Source organism: Aythya ferina, assembly GCF_964211825.1.
Source record: "Aythya ferina genome assembly, chromosome: 1".
NCBI classification, from domain to species: domain Eukaryota; kingdom Metazoa; phylum Chordata; class Aves; order Anseriformes; family Anatidae; genus Aythya; species Aythya ferina.
The window spans coordinates 108931715-108954809 of NC_140296.1; the positions used below are offsets into that span (position 1 = coordinate 108931715).

The following is a 23095-nucleotide window of genomic DNA, read 5'->3' on the forward strand; positions in this document are numbered from 1 at the left end:
CAGGAAGTTGAGTAAAAATGGTATAGAGTGTTACTTTGTATTATTCTGATCCCTGTTTTCCACTTTTCATAATTTTAGGTAGGAAGGATACCTACATCAGTATAAAAGGAGATTCCAGGTGTTGTTTGCTCTAACCTGACTCAAGGATTTTGTGGATATTAGCTTAATTTTTATTTTTTTAATCTTTTATTTTACTACTTTTGAATACTACTGAGTCTTTTCTCTTCCTATTATACCAGGATAGCCACTGTCTAATTTGTTTTAGCTTTCCTCTGCTGTTACACTTTTTCTCAGAAATACCAAGCATGAATCTTGCTCTTTACTATCAAAGTCATTCAACACATCCTAAGAGTGTAGGCAGTTTCCTTGTTGCCTTTATTCTCTTGCCTGGCAGTTCAGTGCTTCTCAAGACAAGATGTGTGTGTTCCCCTATTTGTGTTGTGCTCCACATTGTTAGCCCTTGGAGTCCTCTAACAGACTCTTGCCATCTTCCCCCCCCCCCCCCCCCCTCCAAATTCAGATGTACATTGTAGCCCTTCATTTTTGACCTAAAATAATGAAAAAGTTGCATCCTGGTTTAACTAACTGCTTGCATGCATATGTATTTTGTTGTTTGGGAATATTACTGATACCAAGCAACATTTTCTTTTTAATTTTCATGTTCTTCTTTTCAATAAACTGTTATCAAATGGTATTCAGGATCTAAAAAATAAACAACAAACAAACAGAAACAAACAAACCAACAAAACCCCCACAACTTTAATTCAACACCAAAAGTGTGAGCCAGTAAATATCTTTATCACTTATCCCTAAGCACCACTTTGAAGAGATTCCATAATAAATGGACAGAAGGAGAGTAGGCTCCTCCAAAGCACAAGTCAGAGACAAGCCTAAGCAAATGACCGTGGGGTCCCTCTGCTTTTCCAGTGTTTACTTAAGACACCATTTTTGAAGTCAGACATCTCAGTGAGGTGACTGTGGTTGAGTTCTATAAGTGCATGATGCTACCCTCTCCCTGTTTTTTCCTTACTGCTGCTCTAAAAGGGCAGAAACCCACCACGTCACTCCATACCAGCAAGATTTGCACTACATGGGGTTGCATAAGAGGTGCAAGAAGTATGAAGCAGAACTGTGAAGATGAGTAAGATTGCTCTCTGCCTGTCAGCCAGGCTCTTTATAATGCACACTGCAGTGCTCCCTTGCCACAGCAGAGCTGCAAGCCTGACCTGCTGTCTCTGTGCCCAACAGTGCAGTTCCCCAGCCTGTGAAGAAAAGTCTAAGCAGATTCATCTTGCATTGATTTCTAGGAGCAGGGGACTTTTCTGTCAAGTTCCAGTGTGTTTGAGGTACTTAATAAATACCAGTGTTAAACTGGCACCCGTAACCATTCGCAGCGATGTTTTTCTTTGATTTTCTGACTTACTCATATAGTCACGCGCATGTCTTAAGAGATTAAAAACGGGAAGGGGAAGAATACATGTGTAGATCTTCCTGATGAATAGGATTTTTAGTAGAAATTTAATAACCTCAAATATAAAATATTGATCCTGTTGTACTTGCTCTCATAAATTCCTTGAAAACTGCAACTTTTTTTTTTCCCCATTGCAATTACATGGAAAGAAAAACACAGTCTCAGCATCCGTAATCTAACATGTGACATGAAGCAATATGCAGTTTGTAGCCCGGAAGGTCAGGAACTGGAGTGTAATGTATTAGAGAGAACATGAATTAATGCTATGGAGAAAAGGTATGTTTGTAGACAGAAGTGAACCAGTGGGGAGAAAATTTATAAGAGTTTGGGCACCATACACCTTGTAAGTGTCATAGAAATCAAGTATGTTACCTTTGGAAGTCAGGAACGTTGCTGAATTAAGGCACATGTATTCACAAGAATAATTGAGTGGTCTGTTTTATATGTATTACAGAAGTATTGGGCTATGAGTAGAATAAAATTCTGGAAAATTGTTGTTAAATAGCAAACTGAGGGTGGTGTGACACTGGAACAGGTTGCTAGAGAAGCTGCGGATGCCCCATCCCTGGAAGTGTTCAAATTTGGGTTGGCTGGGGCTTTAGGTAACCTGATCTAGTGGAAGGTGTCCCTTCCAACCCAAATCATTCTACTGTGCTTTCATGAATGTTAAGCAAGGTTGTGTTACGGACTTTCACTACTCTTCTTGATTTGGAATGAGAAGTCTGGTTTTAGTGCATGGTGGAGATCATGTGGCTGGATTAAGCAAGCATTTGAAACAGCAAGCAGTACAGTGGTAATAATTAGAAATCTATTTTTTTGCCTTTACAGCAGGAGGAGCTAGGTAAACTTCGCTTTGTTTGGTGATATCTTAGTCACCAAATTTCTCAGATTTCTACCTCACAGATTGTTACTGTTTCATGCCTCTGTATGCTATAGAACTTCCCTGGCTAATCACGACTCTTAGCTATGTGCATCTTTCTTGCATTGCAAGAATTACATTTTGTTACAAGAACATACTCATGAATTAAAAGCATCCAAACCGGTTTATTAACATTGCTTTATACTTTGATGTTTTGAGGAAAAATATTGTCATGAAGATAGTGCAAGACTGTTCTAGTTTCTTGGGTTTTGAAGATTGCCAAACCCTTGGTTTAGGTATGTATTAGTGTTTGCTTGAGCCTGGAAATCACCCTTAACATAAGCCAGTTTTACAATACCATGTGAAACTTAAGTGCCATTTTAAAATTACAACTATAAAGAATGTATTTGCAACTGTTATGGAACTAATACCACTCCTGCCTCTCTAATCTACTGTCAGAACCACAAAGAGTCTCCCACTGTATATCATACTTCTAATAAGCTGTTTGTAATGTATGACTAAAGCTTTTGTTCTTATAAAACCTATTAATTTATAATCAGGAAAAGAAAGAGTTGATTCTTTTTGTACCCAGCCTCACTTGAAGTTCTATGCCAATTCAACTCAATTTGCAATTTAAGATCTTATTGAGGGAATTAATTCAGGGGTAGTTGTAACTTTTTTCCTTTGAATTATTCAAGAATTGGGGCAATCAGTAAGTATTAGAAAGAATGTAATGTTATGTGAAATATTTTTTTTTTTTCTATGTATTCAAGTCCTTTTTGTCTTTTCCTGCATTCAACGTATTTCTTATAAAATACTCAAGACAGAGATGAAGTTTCTGAGTGCGGACTTCAAGATGAGATTGCCATGTGAAACATTGTTCATTCTTGATGGAACTAATGATGGAATTACTTGGGCTAGAAGAGAGCTTTGGAGGTCATGTGGTCAACCCCCTGAACAAAACAATTACAGGTCTGAAGTTAGATCAGGTTACTGTGGCCTTGATTGAACAAGTTTTGTGCATTTACAAAAGCAGAGTTCCCTCAACCTCTCTGGCAGCCTGTTGTAGTGTTTGACTACCCTCATAGAAAAAAAAAAAAAAAAAAAAAAAACAGACCTCCCAGCTGTCTGCTGCAAGGTCAGACCATCACAGTGACATCTCTGAGGAGATGATTGCCTGGGCTGACTGACCCTTAAAGGATTCTATCATAGCATGTCTGTGAAGGTTGTTATAAAGCTGGTGAGCAGAGCTTCCTAGCCCTGCATGTTATGATGCCAGGCTTGATGCCGGCACACAGTGCAAAAGAGAAATAATACTCAGATTTTAACAAGGGTTATAAAGCTCAGGTGAAGATGGATGGATGCCAGTGTTTTCTGATGTGCCACAGAGCAGCTTGGATAAGCTACCCACTGTACTGACTGCACGCTTGTAATTTATTTTACAGCCTCTGAGACTTTGAAACAGCAAGAGTGGAAACTCTGAGCTACCCCCACTTTGCTAATCCACTATTATTTCCCAGTCTCTATTTTACTGTAAACTTGTTTTTTCCATACATACCGACTGATTTAATAAAAGATTTTTACCTCTACCTCCCAATCCTCTTAGATTAGAAGAGGAACTTAATTAGTGTCATAAAATGGTTTAGGTTGGGAAGGCCGTGTGGAAGTAATCTGGTCTAAACCATTGCTCAAAACATGTTTGATAACATTAGGTTACTCTTAGGAGCCTTCTGAAGACCTTGTTGGAGGGATACTGTTTGTACAGAAATGTTTTGACTGAGCTTATGAATTGCAGAGTCAGGTAAATGAAGGAAATAATGCTCTGGATCTGATATCTTTTGGAAACTGTGCCACCTATATCATGCCCCTGTTAGTAATGCTGAAGATCTCTCTCAAACCCAAATGGATGATAGGATGATTGTGAATCTATTTCAACTAAGGCTAGCATTAATAATAAGGCTGTTAACAACAAGAGTTTTTCTTGGTTTGGCTTGTCGTGTTTAATTGTTGTGGTAGTGATAGTGGTGGTGGTTTTTGCATTGCAGATAATGACTTTTGTTTCAGGGAATAAAAATACAGGGAATTCTTTCAGAAAAGCTCTCTACTTAACAGCTTAGGTTTCTACTTTTGTCTTGTTTATGTGGCTGAGTAGAAAATTGTCACAAGAAGCTGTTTTGTTTTTTTTTTTTTTTTACTGTGTGAATTCTGAATATAGACATAATTTCAATTCATTGAGTATGGAAAGCATGGACAAAGTAACTCACAAAGGCATATTATCCTGTGCGGCTGCAGATGGCAACTCCTGAAAGCCTGAGGGCATGTGAGAATATTACATATAACTTGAACTGCGTTTACCCAGATCCTCCTCCTAAGGGCTCTGTCTGCCACCAGGTCATTGTCAGCATAGCTGCCGTCACCCATTCGTGAGAGCAGGGTAAGGCCAGGGTTGAGGCAGTGCATGGCGTGCTATGAAAACAAGCAGTGGCAAGGGCCAGTGTGCCTCAACTTCTCCTGACAGCCCTTGTCAGAGAAAGCAGTGGCAGGGGCAGGATGTCTGTGCTTGGCACCCTCACTGACTAATTCCAGTAACACCTCAGTGGAAATGGAGACCCTCCATGTACTTTTCAGCTTTGATTTCTTAGTGATGTATGCCTTAGTGATGGCATGCTGGAGGAATCGGTAGCCCAGCTAGCATGACTTCAGGTGTAGATCCACTGCTACAGTTCTTTGCGGGCTGGCCTCTGAGTTACTGTATTGCAAAATATGAGAAGGTTTAATCAGGAAATATGACGTGATCCTGTACTATACCTAATTGATTGGCTTCTTTTACTTACCACGTCCTTTAGTTGTAGTGTTTGCTCTTTTGGAGAAGGTATATTTGTAGGCCCAATGATTTCAGTGACATTATACTGTTTCTGCCAAAAAAAGTATTAGTAAGTTTTGCTATTTTACATTTTAGTGTACAGATTTAACAATATACATGCATGCTAAAAAGTGATCAGGGTGTAAATCTATTTGACATCTTTTTTCTTTCATAAATTGCCAAAGATCTCCTTCAGTTGTATATAACTAAGTACATACTGATAAACTTAACTTTTGTGGGCTGCTCTTTATTGTAGACTTACTAGGAAATACTGTGAAATGTGTTGTCTAGAGCCACAGGTTTTCTGCTAGATTTGGAATGACAGTCAAATTTTGCTTTTGTTGTAGTGTTCATCCACATACGTACACTTCCTTCTAGTTTTCCTCCCTTTTTGCTTTATTTAATTGCTGCATCCATGGCTTTTATTCATGTTTTCTGAAGTTCTAGCTTGTTGAAGTGTTTGGGCACAGAGAAAGGTGTTTCTTTGTATTGGTCAATTTGTCATCTTCATTTCTACTCAATTTATGGCTTGCCATTATTACAAGGATGATGATGGACACGGTCTTTTGAAGTTAGAGTATGTGAAGGTCATTTGGTAGTTTCTGGTAGACTTACTTTTCTGATGGCATTGTTGCACTTCATGTGGAAACATAGGCCTGGCACTGTCAGGTGGTATCAAACCATGTATGTCTGTAGTCTAATAAGCTGCCCTTGGCAGTGGCAAACAAATTAAGAGGAGGGTCAGATATCCAAATTCACCTACAAGTTTATATTTGTGGTATCAAGAAAATGTTATTAATAATAGTCCATGTTGTACGTGGGGCATGAGGGATTCTACTTATACCCTGAAGCATGAGATTTAATTACTCCTATATCATTGTATTTGCTTACAAAACTGCCAGTATTGTTTATCGTCAGAAAATTATCCAACCCTTTTAAAAAGCAGCTTTAATATTTGTCTCAATGAACTTTCACAGCAGTTACTCTGTAAATTAATTAAATGCTACCTTGAAAAAATTGCTGCTTTTGCAGTTGAAAGTTCAGTAACATTTCGTAGAGCCAGATTGTTCACTCTCTGGGAATAAAGTTCAAAATAAATGTAATTGTTTTCAATATTTCGCTATTTTACTGTACTTTGTTTCCCAAGTAATTCATTAATTTGTTGATGATATATAGGAGTGTGCTTTTTCGATCCTATAAATCTTAGCATTCTTATAGACTACCTAATATAGCTCTATAAATGACATACATGTATTTATGATGCATCAAAAGTATTTTCTTCTAAAGCTAACACATTGAAGTTAAACTTGAGTCATATTCAGCCATTTCACTGACTTAATTAACTTCATCTTAAATATCTCGTTTGTAAATGCTGAAAGATTCAAATTGTGCTATTTTGTTATTTTTTTCTCTCTGAAGTTAGTATTCATTTCTATTTATGAGACAGCGTCTATGATAAGAACTGTAATGCATGTTATATAATATTTTCAGATTAAAATGAAGGGAAGTGTGGCTTTTTTTTTTTTTTTTTTGAGCGAGAGAGAGAAGTATAAAACAGTTATATACAGTCAAGGAATGTAGGAGGGAAGTCAATCAAGAGAGAGAACTGAATCCAAAACCCAGTGAGAAAAAATGGGTTTCAGATGCATCTGTTCCTTCACCTGACTCTTCAGTTAAACAAATCCTGGCACAAGAGTGAGTGGCTGGGGGTAGACGGAGGGCAGTTGCATTCAATCTAGATTTAGGGTCACTTAATTCAAAATGTGATTATGGCCTGAATAAATCTGTATGTCTATCTAAAATTTTATAGTTCAAGTATAAAAAAGACTTAGTGTTGAAAAATGTCAAGATGATTATCTTCTGATATTTAATTATCTTCATTACTATTACATTGCGTCCTTAATATCTTCTCCAGTGTTCTGAATTTCATGTTTTTAAATAACCTGGGATTCTTTTATATATACATATATATAAAATAGAATATATATATATTTATATAAAATATATAATTTATATATTATATATTTTATATAATATATAATAGAATATATATATATTCTATTATATATATATAATATATAATATATATTATATATATAATATATATAATATATATTATATATATATTTTTTTTTTTATTTTTTTTTCCATGGACTTCTGATGCCTGTGCTCTCAGCCTGGTTTTAAGTTTGAAGAGCAACTTCATCTATTGGTTTTACATGTAAAGGTATACATATAAAAGACCCTATATTCTGCAGTGGAGAATGGTTTACTTCTTCTAAAAATATAGAATAACAAAGTTTCATACTTGAATGAGCTACATAGCTTTTAGAAACATCGTTCCCTGATAAAACTCCATGTTGTTTCTCAATACATCTCTGAATTTTAGGGTGAAAGTGTGAAAAGTCTTATAGCAGTTTAGGGAGTAAAATCGTGACATTTAGAGCCACCTTCCTGAAAGATGAGGAATTCCATTTGAGTGGTTCTCAACATACTGATGTGACCTATCTATCAGCCATGCATAATAACTGTTGGAGAGCCAGGCCATCTTATTGCTGCTTGCACTGCTTTTTATGATACATTATATAGACTTTTCTTGTTGGATAAGCTTCATGAGGTATCTGTTTGCTGTGATGGTAGTGGTTGTATATTGATACCTGGATCTTGTTATGTAAGTTATCACTTTGTCTGGTTAGCAAGTCTTCAAATAAATTGTTTTTCTTTGTTGTGAATTCCATCTCTGATAAAATGTTTGAATAATGCCTTTCATCAATAATTTGCATTGTCTCATAATAATCCATCTTAGCTGATAAGTATATAATAATAAATGGTACATGTGACTACTGATAATTGCTACATTACAGGATGCTGAAAAATGCAATTTCTTGTAGCCAATGTTGATAGCAGATTATTCATATCATTCCAAAGCTGTTTCCTGTTTTCCATTTATTTTTCCTAAATCATTATTATTTTTTCAGTAACATAATATAATATAATTGTTGCTGGATTCACAGCCTACTTAAGTCAATAGAAATATCCTGTCATATTCAATGGGTGTTTAGATTTTTTTTCCCTCAGCCAGCCTGAGTTGTTTCTTTCATATACACCTTTAACTTAAAATATATTTTTTTTATATGCAAAATAATGTTTATGCTGCACAGGCCAAAATATTTCCTATCCTGCAGAGCCCAGACATTTGTTTGTTTCCTTTCTGGTCAACAGCTTCATACAGAGCTGATACCTGCATTTTACCTTGAGCAGCAGGTTTTTACCAGCATTCTTTTTCTTTTCATTCATTGAAGAGAATCTAATTTGAAATGATACTTTTAAACAATATGCAGCATACAGAGGTTGGTGCTTGTTGTTTCTTGGTAAACAAAGTGCTGAGTTTAGAAGTTGTTCTGTTTTTCTTCTTGCAAGTATTGTTAGAAATAGTAACTTAACAAAATAATGGCTAACCAAAGAAAATACCATTCTGGTCCCTCCGTCTGAATGCATGCTTCCCTTGTGAGTGAAAGAAAGAGAAGGAAGGTGGGAAAAATATGAAGTTATCTTGAACTAATGTTTGCGTGTACTGTACAGTATGATTTCAGAAACTGCGGTGAACCATCTTTTTGCTTCATTCCTTTAATTATATAGCTTTTTTTTTTTTTTCCTCTTACTGGAAATCAGTATTAAAAATCATCATATATGAAAGAACACTTTGCTGTTAACCTTCTGGCTGACGTTTTAACCAAGTATTTACCTAGTTCCTTAAGAGAGGTTTGCAATTGCCTTGTGCTATGCTTACTGCAGAACCAAGAGCAGGTTTTCTTTGACAGAGCACGTGCAGCATAAAGCAGCCATCATAATGAGGTGAGGGGAGAACCCAAGCCTTTCATGTGCCCTGAACATCACTTTGTCTGTAGAAGTGATAATCGCCAGTGGGAGATCTTGTTCTGGAAGCATTTGGAGAAAACACCTTATTTCCTGATGACTCCATTGGATGGTTAAAAGGACAAAAATAATGAGTGAAATTGGTGAATTGTTCACCTTATGTGATCTGGACCTATCACGCGGCCATTGTGGAAAAGTAGGATTGAGGGGGCTATATTATAGAGAAGCCTGAAAATAGTCTCTTTACACTTAGCTTGTTTTCTGAGAAATGCTTGTTTTTGAGCTGCTAGCAACCAGTGTGTCAGGGTGTTACTTGATATACTTACTGGCCTGAGAGCAATATCATCAGACCCAATTTAGGATTTCTATAGTTTTTGTTAATCTTCTCTGTTAAGCAGAGCTGATGCACATGTTAAGTCTGATGTTTGTCATTCACCTTGTTATTATTTGCCATTTTACAGAAGAACATCACTTACCAGTTCAGCCAAGATGGTGGTTGAAAGCTGAACTGTGTGTATAGGAAAACATTTCTGAAATTGTAGCTATAACTGGAAAGATTACTGGTTAGCTGGTTTTCTTCAAGGATACAAAGTTGTTGAGATTTGCCCAAAGACCACAGCTTTATTCTCCTCCCTTCCTTAATAGAAGGGAATAAATAAAATAAAATCCTCATTTTCTCAATGGAGAATTTTTTTTCTCCATTACATTATTTTTACATTATTTCCTTTATATATTTACTTTTTATATTTAAAATTAAACTATACATTGTACCAAGTTTAACTTCATAATTCTGTGAATAAAATATTCAGTCATTCCAACTAAATTTGCAGACAGCTATTACTTTTGCTTTGCCAGTACTATCTTCACTATCTTTACTCTAATCATCTGATAGTCTGATTATGGTCTTTCCATGCTTTCCCAGATGTAACCGTATTTAAGCATCTTATGCTGTAGAAATTATAAAACTGCTGAGAGAACTTTCAGGAGGAGACTTTACTGAATATGAATGGAAATACCAGAATGTAGCATGGTATAATTAAAACCTTTTATTTTTATTTTTAAACATAATACCACTTTTTCATTCAAGTGATATTTTGGTCTTGTGTCAAGGCTGTGTTCTAGTTCTTATTTTAAAAATAAGAAAGGAATGGGAAAAGTTAGCTTTTGCTCTGTTAATAGGGTTACCAGATATCTCTACAACACATTTAAACAAAATAATACTGTAGATAATTTTTTTGACACTCATGCGGCTCATCAATCCAAATAACTGTTCTCCTTTATTTAGATAATTTTATGATAACTAAATTATTGTTTTTCTTTATTTAAATAATTTTAACATATAGTTTCTTTGCCACTGTTTAAGTTTAAATCTAATTGTATGATTGGAATTGTTTAATAATCTTCTGTCTCAAGCTTTTTTTACATTTCTGATTCATTGTGTCTATTATTAAACCCAGCTGTTGATGTTTTTGAACAAACTGATTTCTGAATTAACTCTGCGTTGTGTTCTATAATAACGCCACTTCTGAATTATCATGGGTTGCTCCCAATTTACTTTTAGATAATTAAAGGCTGTCTTTATTTCTATCCAAGTTGCCTGTTTTATTTCCCAGAACACAAGGATGTGATTTCATTCATGCTGCTCTAGGGGTCTGAAGTTGATAATCGTTTTTCTGCATCTGCCCTCATCAGTGTCATTTTCCAATATATGATGTTCCAGCATTATTCCTTAGATTTATTCATTAGCATTCGCAGTGTTGGTGCTGCGTTGTGCTAGTCTGCCACAAGTCATTCCCTCTTGTTTTCCTGTGAAGTCTGTACCCTCATGCTTTGGAATTGCCTTGATTTCTAGAGTACATTCATCTTATTATTATAATTTTATTCTTTTGTTTTGTTTTGTTTTTGTTTACATAAATGTGTTTCCATGTCAAAATAGGTGATCCCTTAAAATAAGTCTTTCTCTAAATATTTGAACAGATTGAATATAAATGATAATAAATGACATTGGGATTGTGGTAGTGTATCTTGTATATGGTGCAAACATTAATCACACAGTTAAATTTAAGGGTTGTAAAACAAAAACCTCAACTTATACAATGCACTTTAGATAACTAGGTCATAGGGTTTTGATTTCTGCAACATAAACTTTTTTTTTTTTTTTTAAAGTATACTTCAAATTAAAAGATTTGAGTGAGACTTGATTCAAAATGGAATAACACGTAATAATTTCCTTCTCTTTATCTTTTACTAGGCTGTTTAACTGCAAAATGCAATCAGAAGACTTGCTTATTTAGAAAATAAAAAAAGAGAGAAAACTGGTGGTTTTACAGTAAAATCCCCCTGGCAATTAAAAATAATTATCTTGCTTATCCCCACCAAGGTTCATAACAGAAGGTCATTTTATGCTCTTAACAGCCTTTTTAAAATGAGTATTAACCTCAGTTTATGAGATTTGTATTTATTTTCTTTGGCAAGAACAAGAACTTTTATCTGGTCCTAGTGCTTTTTCTCTTGCCAACATGTCCTGAAATATAAGGTGAAATTCCCATGACTTCCATTCCACATGCAATGACTGAGCTATTTATGCTCTGGTTTCTTCAGGTCCTCATTTCTTGAGTATACCTGTGGTACTTTTAAATGTAGCATTATAGCTGAGCAATGGATGTGACCAAGAATGATCTTAACTGTACTAGTAAATGTGGTTGATGAAACAGGGTGAAAATTTGATACATTAGGCAAGTATCAATTTTCTTAATAGTGTTGTAGGAAGGTCTTGGTTTTTATGTTCTTCAGAGTTGATGTTGCCTTCATACAGCAATAAGTCTTACTGATTTGATTTCATGTAAACGTGTACAGGGAAAGTCTTTGAACAGGTGGCAGTGCGTTAAGTTTCTGTGTACATCATTACTTTATATTCAGGACTTCCAATTCCTGAAGAGGCAGCACTGCTAAGATACTGTGCAAAATTTTCAGACAAGTGTCGAGGTACAAAAACTGGTTCTTATTTATGATGTGTCAAATTACTGTTCTGAGAGTAGACCTTTTAGGTTGCATTCAGCCTTTAATTTGACTGAATTTAAATAGCGTAAAACGCCTTTTAGTTGGGACTTGGCTTGCATATTATATCTCTCATTTAAATGAAAAACATTCAGATGCAAATGCGGTTTGTTTGGAGTGAGTACAAATGCCACTATCATGACTGATGAAGGCTTTTGATCACACATCTACAAACTGAAACCTTAAAAAGGAAGGGGCTATTTGGACTGGCATCTGCAGTGCCATGAATTATTTAGTTCACATTATTCATAAACCTCTTTGAAGAGAGGTTTATGAGGTTTTTAAGGAGGAGTAGTCATAGTTGTGATGCCAGTTTCTATTTATGCTGTGACTGACTGCATGTGAGACTTCTCCTAAACTGGAAGAGGTGCGCTGAATATGAAATGAGTTGCATGTATGAACTTCTCAGAAATTGACTTATTCTTCAAAGATTTCTTCAGTTTCCTAGAAAAAGAATGGAGCTGCCTGTGTCTTTACTGTCTCTGCTAGCATGCTCGGAGAGGCGGACAATTCCCCAGCATGTTGGTGTAATTTGGTGAGCTACCGGGCTAGCTGCTAGAGACCTGGGTGAATATCACAGAGCACATGTTCACAGCTGGAGGTTTTCCTGCTGCTCATTCACTAAACTACAAATCTCTTTTGGCTGTGCTCCGACAGCAAAACCAAAATAGCAACACCAAACTCCTTTTACTTCCTTTGTCTCTGAATTCTTTGGTTTTGCTACAAACGTGTGACATTTCAAAATGTTTCCCTGATTTCCTGCAATGACTGAAGCTAAACACTATATATGTGCATTATTCATCTGTAAGGGCTCATTTAGCTCATTGTATTTCTGTAACAATTTTGTCCTGAATGTTGGCAGAGGTGCCAAGGAATAAGTTAGAAATATCCAATAGTAACCTGTTTGTACACCTTCTCAGCTATAGTTTAGAGTTTACTTGTTTTTACAGAAAGGTTTCAGTTTGTGTTACTGAAATATAGCTTGAGTCTTTTTTTTTTTTTTCGTCAGGATGTTATAAAACTAATTTTATGAATCAAAATAGTGTAAACAAAATAGTGTAAAGACTCGACATGCTTTTGTTTTATAGTTCAGTTAAACATGCATGGTTCACAGATCATGTCTTCTGTAACTGTTTTTTCATCATGGAAGTAATAAGAATATTTTACTACAGAAGTCATAATTAAGAGGGTTGGTCCAAGAATTGCAAGAATTGTATCATTTCCTGTAGACAGTTACTTTGTGTGCTCTTTTTTTTTTTTTTTTTTTTTTTTAATTTCCCAAAACAATTATTTTCAGAAGCTTCTCAAAAGTATGCTATGAAAGCACTCTCATCTGTCATTTTTCACTTCACTATGAATATTACTCTAAATTGATTTAATTCATTGCTGTTCAGGTGTACCAATATGTATTATACTTTACATTTAGTAACGTATGTGTATAAATACACTTTTTTGTTTTATATATCACATATGTATCATATATCAAATTGTAGTCCCAAGCTTAGAAAAAGCAAGAAAACCTTGAAGAAAATAGGGAGGCTTATAGCTTGTATAGTCTTGCTATATATCGCTTTATATATCCTTGTATAGAGTATAATACATGTTTATATATATATATATATATATATATATTTATTTATATATATAAAATAAAGCAATGTGTATTGGGTATATGTTCATATAATTGGACATGGTTAATGTATAAAATAATATATGGAAACTACATAATATCTAATATATAGATATGAAATATATAATACATATATTTTTATATAAATAGGTATACATTCATATGCTTTTAAAATCGGAGAGAGTATTCACTAACATGGAAAAATAAATGTGACAAGTAATAATGAAAATAGGAAGTGCAAGAAATACATGTGTGTGTTTTTTTTTTTTGTCATGTTTAAGAAAGGGTTGTTTTGTTTTGTTTTGTTTTATGGTAAGTGATGTAGCAACCTTGTAGTGTTAGAAACAAGACCACAATCAGATACTACTCATAATGATAGTAAGGTAGTCATTATTAATAAGAAAATTCTCATCATGAGGTTATGCTAAGTACTCATTTACTGTAGAATCTTAAATTTTATTGTAGAATCTTAAATGGGTTATCTCTTCATATACTGTATCTCTTATCCCTTTAGAAATTCTTCAATATTGAAATGCTGAAAAGGATTGGAGCTCAGATTTTGAGATTTCAGTATTATGTTCTGCACACATTTGGTTCTCTGAGCTTTCTGATCCAGGTCTTTAATTCTAGTCTTCTCCCCTTCTTCTCCCTAAACTTTCTTGTTATTATTTATTTATTTATTTATTTACATTTCATCATTTTATCTGTGCTTTTCTCTTTTTTACTCCCTGTTTTTTAGTTTTGCTTGCTGACTTTGAAGAAATTTCCCTTTTGGTATCTGTCCACTTTAATTCATCTTTATACATAAACTTTCTACATGACCTACACTTGTTTTTGAAGATCCTATGCATCAGCATACGTAGCTTAGAATTCAAAATAATTTATAAAGAAAACAATGCATCTTGCTGCCTTGTTTGTAAGAGTAAATGACTAAGTATATATTTGAAAATGCATGTTTTCAAGTGTAGTTGGTACCACTTTGGCATGTCTTTTGTTTTATTATTTAGGGTTCTTAACAAAACACCATGGTTGAGTTGGCGTTATATCTTCACCACTTTTACTGTAAAAACACAGAATCCTGTATTGAAGTATATTTTATACTTCAATTACTATATAGATAAGCTTGAAGATTTTTGAGATGTTTTGATAAACGAAAACTTCCTGTAAAAACTTGTTTCATTACTCTTTGATATATACTTTTACTGTGTGTAACAATATGATCCATCGTTAGTTGCAATAAATATCTGTAATTGCAACAGAAACATCTTAAATTTCACCAAATAATTCTCTACACATATGAATATCTATTTTCAGGATTATTATGTATGTTCCCTCAATTGTGAAGGTATCTTAATGTTCTTAAATTGTCCTGTAACCCTCCCTAGTCCCAAAGGAGTTATGTTCCATAGTAATGAAGCCTACTTTCTGGTCAGAGACAGAGGAATGGCTGTAATTTATTAGGTCAAGACAAAGGAGTAAGGCTTCCCAATGTATTTCCTGGTCTGACAACTGCAATGATTGCGAGTGGATCATGACAAAAATTTGATGTAGAATTTTTAAAGGCTGAGTAAAATCATCACTGAAAAGTCATATCAAAAATTCCCATTCTTCAACTGAAGAGCTTAGACACAAAACATACTTACTGATACCCATTTATGAAAATCCTATCAATTGAGCTCTGCACTTTATTATAGTATTTTTCATGTGTCTTGTTATCCTTTCTTAAGTTTGTCTTCTAATGCCTGTAAAAGCCTAAATTAATCATTTTTGGGGAATAGAAAATATTTTTTTTTCTATTCAAGGGTTTAATTCTGTATCCGTTAAGATATGTACTTGTTTCCACAAGCTTCAGATGCTGTCCTGGTGTCCTTTAATGCATACTTTAACCTTATTAAGAAAGCATTTCATACAGATGATCTATTATGGATGTGATGTAATGCTTTTTATGCAGTGATCCCATGGGCTGTGAGTCTTAGGGGAAAAAAAAAAAAAAAAAAGAAAAAAGCCCAATATAAGGAAAGTAACCGTGTGCAGTGAAAGCCATTTTCCACCTCCTGAGGGTTTGCAGTAGGTGAACTGGTAAATTAGTTGTATGTCCAGGTGGCATAAGGAGAGCCCTGGCTGTTTGTCAGTCTGTTTAGCTTCTTGCTCATGGTTATAAGTTTCCAATTCCATGCTGGTTATGGAAAGGCTTATTTTCAAACACGACAAATCTCTAAGCTTTGTGGGTTAGCTGTAGGCTGTGGCTGGAAAACAATGGATATAAGCAAGCACGCTCAGAAAATATCTTCCTCCTAATAATGTAGGATAGCATATACTTTGAAAACAAACGAACAAAAAAACTCTCAGAACCATGAAACACAAATGTCACAGTGTGCTCTTGAATTGAGCAAAATGGAGACAGCAGTTTGAGGTGTTTGGCATGCATTGATCTGCAGGTGGGAGAAGGAAGCAGCAAGTGGGGGAAGGAAGCAGCAGCTTGTGCCCAGTTCTTTACAGCAGCCCATTTGTTCCTAAGCAGTTTGCAAAGTGTATCCATGTAGGACCATGACTTTCTGCTCTTTCTGCAGACCTGACATAAACACAGAAGCTGAGCATTTGGAAAATTGTGATAGGTCACCTAAGGTGCTGAATGAATATTAAGGTTTTTCAAATAGTTGGTTTAAGTTTTGAAATACCTGTAAAATTATCTGAGGACAAAACTAAGCACTTCTATGTCTGCCTGACAGAACCACGCTCACAACCTTCTGTTTGTGAGTGGTTCATACTAGCACTCCAGGGTTGTTTTTGTAGTTACTTCTTAAAAGATTCTGTTACCTTGACGAAACAAAATCTAAAACTTCTGTTTACTCTTGTTTAAAACCTGTGTTATTTATTTGGAAGTGAAATTTGTGTAATGTTTTATAGTAACTTAACTCATGCTGAAATTGCTTCCTTGCAACTTGCAATGCTAGTAGAAGTTATATGTCCAGTTGTGTTACAATATGCATAAAGTTAGCATTTGGGGACAGGCAAATCATGTTATCTAGATGCCTTTAGGGCATGATTATCATCTTCAAGTTTCACTATACAGTAATGTGCTGTGTTATGTGTTTTTGACCGCTAATATGAGTCAGCTACAGCTGGAATCCTGAACTCTAGTGATGTCTATATTATACAATGCTTCTGCTAATCTCCATCATGCCAGTTTTAATGAGTATTGAGAACAAAATTACTATATTTATAGTCTCCTTTTCAGAAAGAAAATGGAGCTGCGTGTTCTTCAATATTTTGTGATTAGTATCACATAATAAAAGTCATTGCATGTGATAATCTAGTCTCAGTTTTAAAATATTTAAAGCATTTAGCATCATATTAGCAAGTTTGAAAGATGCTTGCAGTCCTTCTAGCTTTCCCGTTTCAGTTTATGAATTGCTTCTCATTATCTAGGTTCAGTAATTACTATTTTACCAATCTATTTTTATTGGGCTGGAAAGGAAATATTCTGAACAGCAGAAAATACTTGCTCATTATTTGGCATTGAATTTTAGAGCGGTAGGGTGAGTGGAGAACCAAAATGCTGGAATATCTGCTCATTTTTCATGTTTGTTTTCAAAGTTTCACCACATAAAATATAATTTTATCAAGTTTCTAGGTTTGCCATGTTCTATACAGAGAAGTATGCCTTAAAAGCAACTTCTCAAAACATTGCTGTTTCTCACAGAGCACAGTGAATAATACACTCCTGGCAGCTGCTCTGTTTTGATTTTCTGCTATTCATTTAATAACAGAAGAGTTAAGTGCTATTGCCAGAGATTGCTCAGTGTCATGCTTGCAGGTTTGCTAGATGCAGTGATATGCAGTAGTGTTTTGTCATTAGGGTCTGCACGATAGCTTATGAAGTTTTTTATGTCTAGCTTGCCTACAGGTTAAAACTTAATGTGAGCTCCCATATTCAGAAAGGATGAAATAAATATATGAAACTGTGAATAAGTGGGTGTAGAACAACACTGAGAGGAGTACTAAGGGGTCATTGTGGTCTTGAACACAGTGTGCTGCTGTTCTGTTGGAGCTCAGTGCTGCTTTGGAGTGCACAGCCAAAGAGTTAGGTGGAAGGCCTCACAAGTAATTATTGTACCTTGCACTAGTGCTACCAGCTTGATATCTTAACTGATTTTGGATCAGTGTAGGTAAATTGCTGAAAATACGAGGGGGCAGACAACAAAGAGAATTAAGAGGAAGCTGGAAACCATATGATAAGAAAGTGGAAGAACTTGATTCTTTAGTCATAGAAGAGAAATAACAAGTCTTCATACATACAAAACATTATATTAAAGAAATGTATGTTCCATTGCTGTTTATACTTAAGGAAGTTATGAGAAAGGTTAAGGAATTGGCTTGGACAATGAAGGTTAATTTGTATGGCAGGAAAACAAGTTGCCACTGAGTAGGCTGTGCACTGTAACAAAGTACTTGGAGAGCTCTTGGAGTCTCTGTCACCAGAGATGTTAACGGCATGTTAGGCAGTCTGTTAGGAGCAGTCCAAACATAACTCATGCTTCTTCAAATGCAGGGATAGTTGTAGTTGATATTCATAACCCTTCTAAATTTGTGGGTTTGTCCCTATTTCAACTCTATCTTCTAGAACATGTTTTATATTCTAACAGGAAAAACAATTACAAATTACTATATTGATGTGTAATGCATATACATATACACATATACAATATGATGTATATATGTACACATCATATTACGTGTGTAAATATATTTGTATATAGGTTTATATCATCTATATACATATTATATTTTTACATGGGTATATTATGTTTATATAGGTTTTCTCTTAAACCACAAGAAAAACTTATTAAATTTTCAGAACAAGAATTTTTTTTTATTTTTGTGAGGTCCATTAATGAATTTAATACATTAAATGTACTTCTTTCTTAGGGAAATTACCTGATGTTATCTTTGGAACTTGTGTTATTGACATGATGCAAAGACTAAATAAATAACAGAAGGTCACATGTTTAAATTGCATATAATTACATGTGCATGGCTGCATAGATCTTTAATGGTTGTATACATAGAGATGAATATAGGATTATATGTATTCTGATCATATCTGCAAGTAACAGTGAAGTTTTTGAAATCTCCGTGAGCAGAGTGTGCAGAACTTAAGTATAAAAAAGAACATTCACTATAAAATGCACGTGCAGTATCAATAAAGGCTATCAAATGTGAGATCAGAAAATTAGAAGAAATTTAGCTCTAAACCATGCTGCATTACAGCACATACCAGTATCTTTGCTTTGAACAGGTCTCTTACTCAGTTTGTGACAGCCTTTTGCATTATTCTCTTGAGAAAATGATCCCATTAAGCCTTCTGTCACACAGAGGAGCTTTTCCAGTTAAAGAAGCAGAGATGACATTTAGGTGACCTAAATGACCACTGATTAATCTATCAGCTTATCCAAAGGGAAAAAAAATGCCATTGTTGTCATTATCATCATAAAGTTGAAAGGACAATTCTAAACTAAGTAGTGTAAAAATTAGTCCTTTCGAAAATTGGGAATGTGCTTCCTTTTTTTCATACTTTTTTTTTTTTTTGGTTATTTTTAGTATTTCATCGTTGCAAAAGATTTTAAGACTGGGGTAGAAGTACAGGTGAATAAATATGTCTGTTCCATAGCCTGCTGATGTCTTAATTTTTATTGAAGGTGAGAGAACATCCAGATTTGTTGGAACTGTAGGTTGCTGTATTCAGGACAAAATCAATGCAATGTGCTTTGTGACTAGGACTTTCATCTTGTTTCTTTTCTTGCAAAGAGCTATTTAGTCATTATAACATTTAGATATTATACTAGTTTTTCCTCTAGCTGATTTCTTAATACAGATACATAAAATAAGAACAGGGCACTGGCCTCAAATATTTTTCTTCTAATTTTTCTTAAATAAAAGGTTAGGTAGACTGGACATCTGGGAGAAATATTTTTCCCTTTTTTATTTTTATTGAGCTATTGAAGTAATTGGAAGGACGTCTTTTTTTCTAAAGACAAAATCCCAAATCAAATAATAAATCACATGAAGGAGAAAAATAAAATAAATGCTATATCAAATCTGTCTAAAAATGTCCACAAAATTGAACAGCATAGAGACAGCTGACAGTGGAAAAAATATTGAACAACTTGTAACCACCATTTATCAAAGAATGTAATTTAACAATTGTTGGTGTACAGAAGCAAAGAGTCAGAAAGATATATCACAGAAAAATAAAACACACTGTTATTGATATTTGAGAGCAAGGTTATATTACGGTGTTTGAGAATTGAACCCAGCTTTTTACATACAGGCAATGATTTTTAAAAACATTGTTTCAGGAGTACAGTTACAGCAGAAATGCTTTTCTGTTTAAAGATGCCCTAAAAATCTTATTTATGTGAAAATTAACTGTCATGATTCAGGACTTGGTACAATTTTCATCCCCTTTCCTGATCTCTGAGTGAAATCTTCAGAGATCTCTGACTTTGAACTCTTGCTGTTCTCTGACTCTCTCACTCCTAGACCTTTCCCTAGTAGCCACAACCCTTTTGTTTTGCATATACCGTGACCAGAAGAGACTTACTTCCAAAAACAAAATATCCTTTAATCTTGATAGAACCAAAGTTTAATACAGTATATTTATTTTTTTCTTGATATTACCTAGAAATCTAGTAGATCTGTCATGACTTTCAGCCTGACTTTTGAGAATATGGAATGTCTTTACTCTTGGTCTGGTTGTCTTCTCCAGTCCTTAAAAACTTCCATAAATTCTAATGAAGGTGGTTGTTCACATTTTCTAAAGTATACTTCCCTATCCAGAATCAATTTCCTGAGAAAGGTAAGGCAGAGTAGCTTAAAGAAAAATGCCCTTAGAAATGTGTTCAGGTTTTTTAAAGGAATCCCTGAACTTGGGGAAATATTTCAAGTAGTTCTCTTTCTTTTTTGTCTGTTTCCTGATTAGCTTGCTAGTTTAGCCATATAAAGCAAATGCCATCCAAATAACATAAATTCCAGTTTTCAGGTTACATTGTAGCTGTAAATAATTACTGGCCACCCCAATCCATTTTAATTGTATTACAGAGATTTAAAATTAAATTAGTATCCTGAAAATATCCTACTTCAAGAAGAAGGATGCTCACTACCCTGAAAAGCTTGTTTAGTCATCAAGCAAGGAAGTCAAGGTGGAAACAAAGAATATTTCATCCCCCATTTTACAAGTGATTGTGTGAAATGCAGAGAAATAACTGACTTGCTGAGGATAGTCTGAAAGCGAATGTAGATATTACAACAGTAAAGTTATTTCTTGAAACCCATAGGTCTCTTATCACTGACTTCAGTGACATGAAAAGCTGAACTATCCCAGTTCTGGTGCTCTAACTGAGACATCATCCTCCCTCTACTAATTTTCAGTGTTAGTGGTGCTCATTAAAAACATTTATCTCTGCTTGTCTTCTCCTATGACCTTTCTTGTATTAATAAGGTGAAAAGATGGATAAACATTTCCAAACATATAGTTTGCATATAGCATCTCTTTGTACATAGTGACAAGAAAAATAAAGAGGGAAGAGAGAAGAAATATTTCACCTTTGGAAAAAGAAGAACCAACATCAACAACAATAAGGAACGGGAACTTCCTCTTATGCTAGAAATATATATATAATAAATAAATAAATAAATAAAATTGCTAGTGATGGAAACAGCTCCAACTATCTCCCTCCAGTAGGCAGAACTATATTTTGAAAGACAATTTTTAGCTAATTTGGCTGTTGTGCAGTTTGAACTTTACGAATTGACTTGTAATTGGACCATGCTGTCAATGGAAAAACTTACAAGTATCGAACATGACATTTTTAAGAAGGTTACTGTCATCCAGTCCTCTATTAGCGAATATGCAGCAAGTTATAATTGGTCTAACAAGCTTAGTAACCTGACTTACTTCCAATTATAACGTGCAACCTCATTTACGTCTTTTCTTTATTTACTGATACGTGGTAGGTAATAATTCTCTATCTAGTTCTTCTGCTTCAAAATAAAGCTATCTAATCATAAAAGTTGGATTCTTTTAATATGCATGTATATATGTACATATATCTATATAATTTGTGTATGGCCATTATGTATGTGTATATTTATTCTAAATGATTAAAATACATACATAATTTTAATTTATGTATTTTATGTATCTTTGTATTCTTTGAATAATTAGATACAAGTATAAAGTTACCTGTTGCTTTTAAATTACCTAGAGGGGGTTTCCTCCAGACCTTTGTTAGGTTTAAATCATGATTCTGGCTTGAAGTAATAATGCCTTCATGTGGATATTATTGTCAGGACTGCAAAAGAAAGGGAAGGATAAGAAAATGAGCCGATTGATGAACTCTATGCATTCATTATCAACTTATACTTGCATGAAGGAGAAACTGCTCACTTACTATAAAATTAGAATAGCACCATTAATTTTGTTTACTACTCAAGTGATTTTTAGTGCATGTAAGATTTTTTTTATTTTTTTTTTTAGGTATGTCTTGTTAAATAGTCTTATGGAAAGTTAACTGTAAGACTATAGCTCTGCAGACATGTCTACATTTGTTGTACCTCCCCAAAGCGGAGCTGTTCCATGGAGTACTGTTGATTTCAGAAAAGACAGGACTGCTTTTATTTTGTTTTCATGGCCAGCATAACAATGATAATGCAGAATAGTGCTTCTGGAAGTAGAGAGCGGGCTCAGTGAAGAAAATTAGGAATCAAGAGAACTGACATTTTTGGATGCGTTCATAAAGTTAAAAGGTTTTGGTTTATTTTTTCAAAAATTTCTACATTTATGGTAACTTGGCCTTCACTGCCATGCTCTCCTTACTTGTCTTAGCAAGAACTGATTGGTGAAAAGTGGTGAAAAAAGTTGGAAGTGGAAGAAAGAAGGAAAAAAAAAAAAATGCGAATGCATAAGACCTACAGGTGTGAACAAGATGAGCAAAGAGAGCAGAAAGAGAGTGGTCTTTCTCCTTTTATTCTGTGTTCTGGTCACAATGCTATCTGCCTTGGAATTGCCCATAGTCCCATTTTACAAGAAGGACTGGAGAAGTGGAATTAGGATTATTATTCCTTTTTTTTTTTTTAAAAAAAAAAAACAAAACAAACAAACTACCTTTTTCATTAAAGTACTCTTGAATGAATTAATTTTCAGAGTGTACATGAGAATTTAAAGACTTATATATAGTATCTTTTTGTATAATTTATAGCTAACTGAATCTGTTTTCAGTTTGGGTTCTGATTGTGTATCAGCAATGTTAGTCATGAGCCTCAGAAAAATATTCTTTT

General features: G+C 34.4%; 1 protein-coding gene across 4 annotated transcripts in view; it reads left to right on the forward strand.

The window, feature by feature from the left end:
* The window catches only part of CADM2 (cell adhesion molecule 2), a 679737-nt gene that overhangs the window by 407932 nt on the left and 248710 nt on the right, over positions 1–23095 (forward strand). The gene's annotated exons all lie outside the window — the stretch shown is intronic.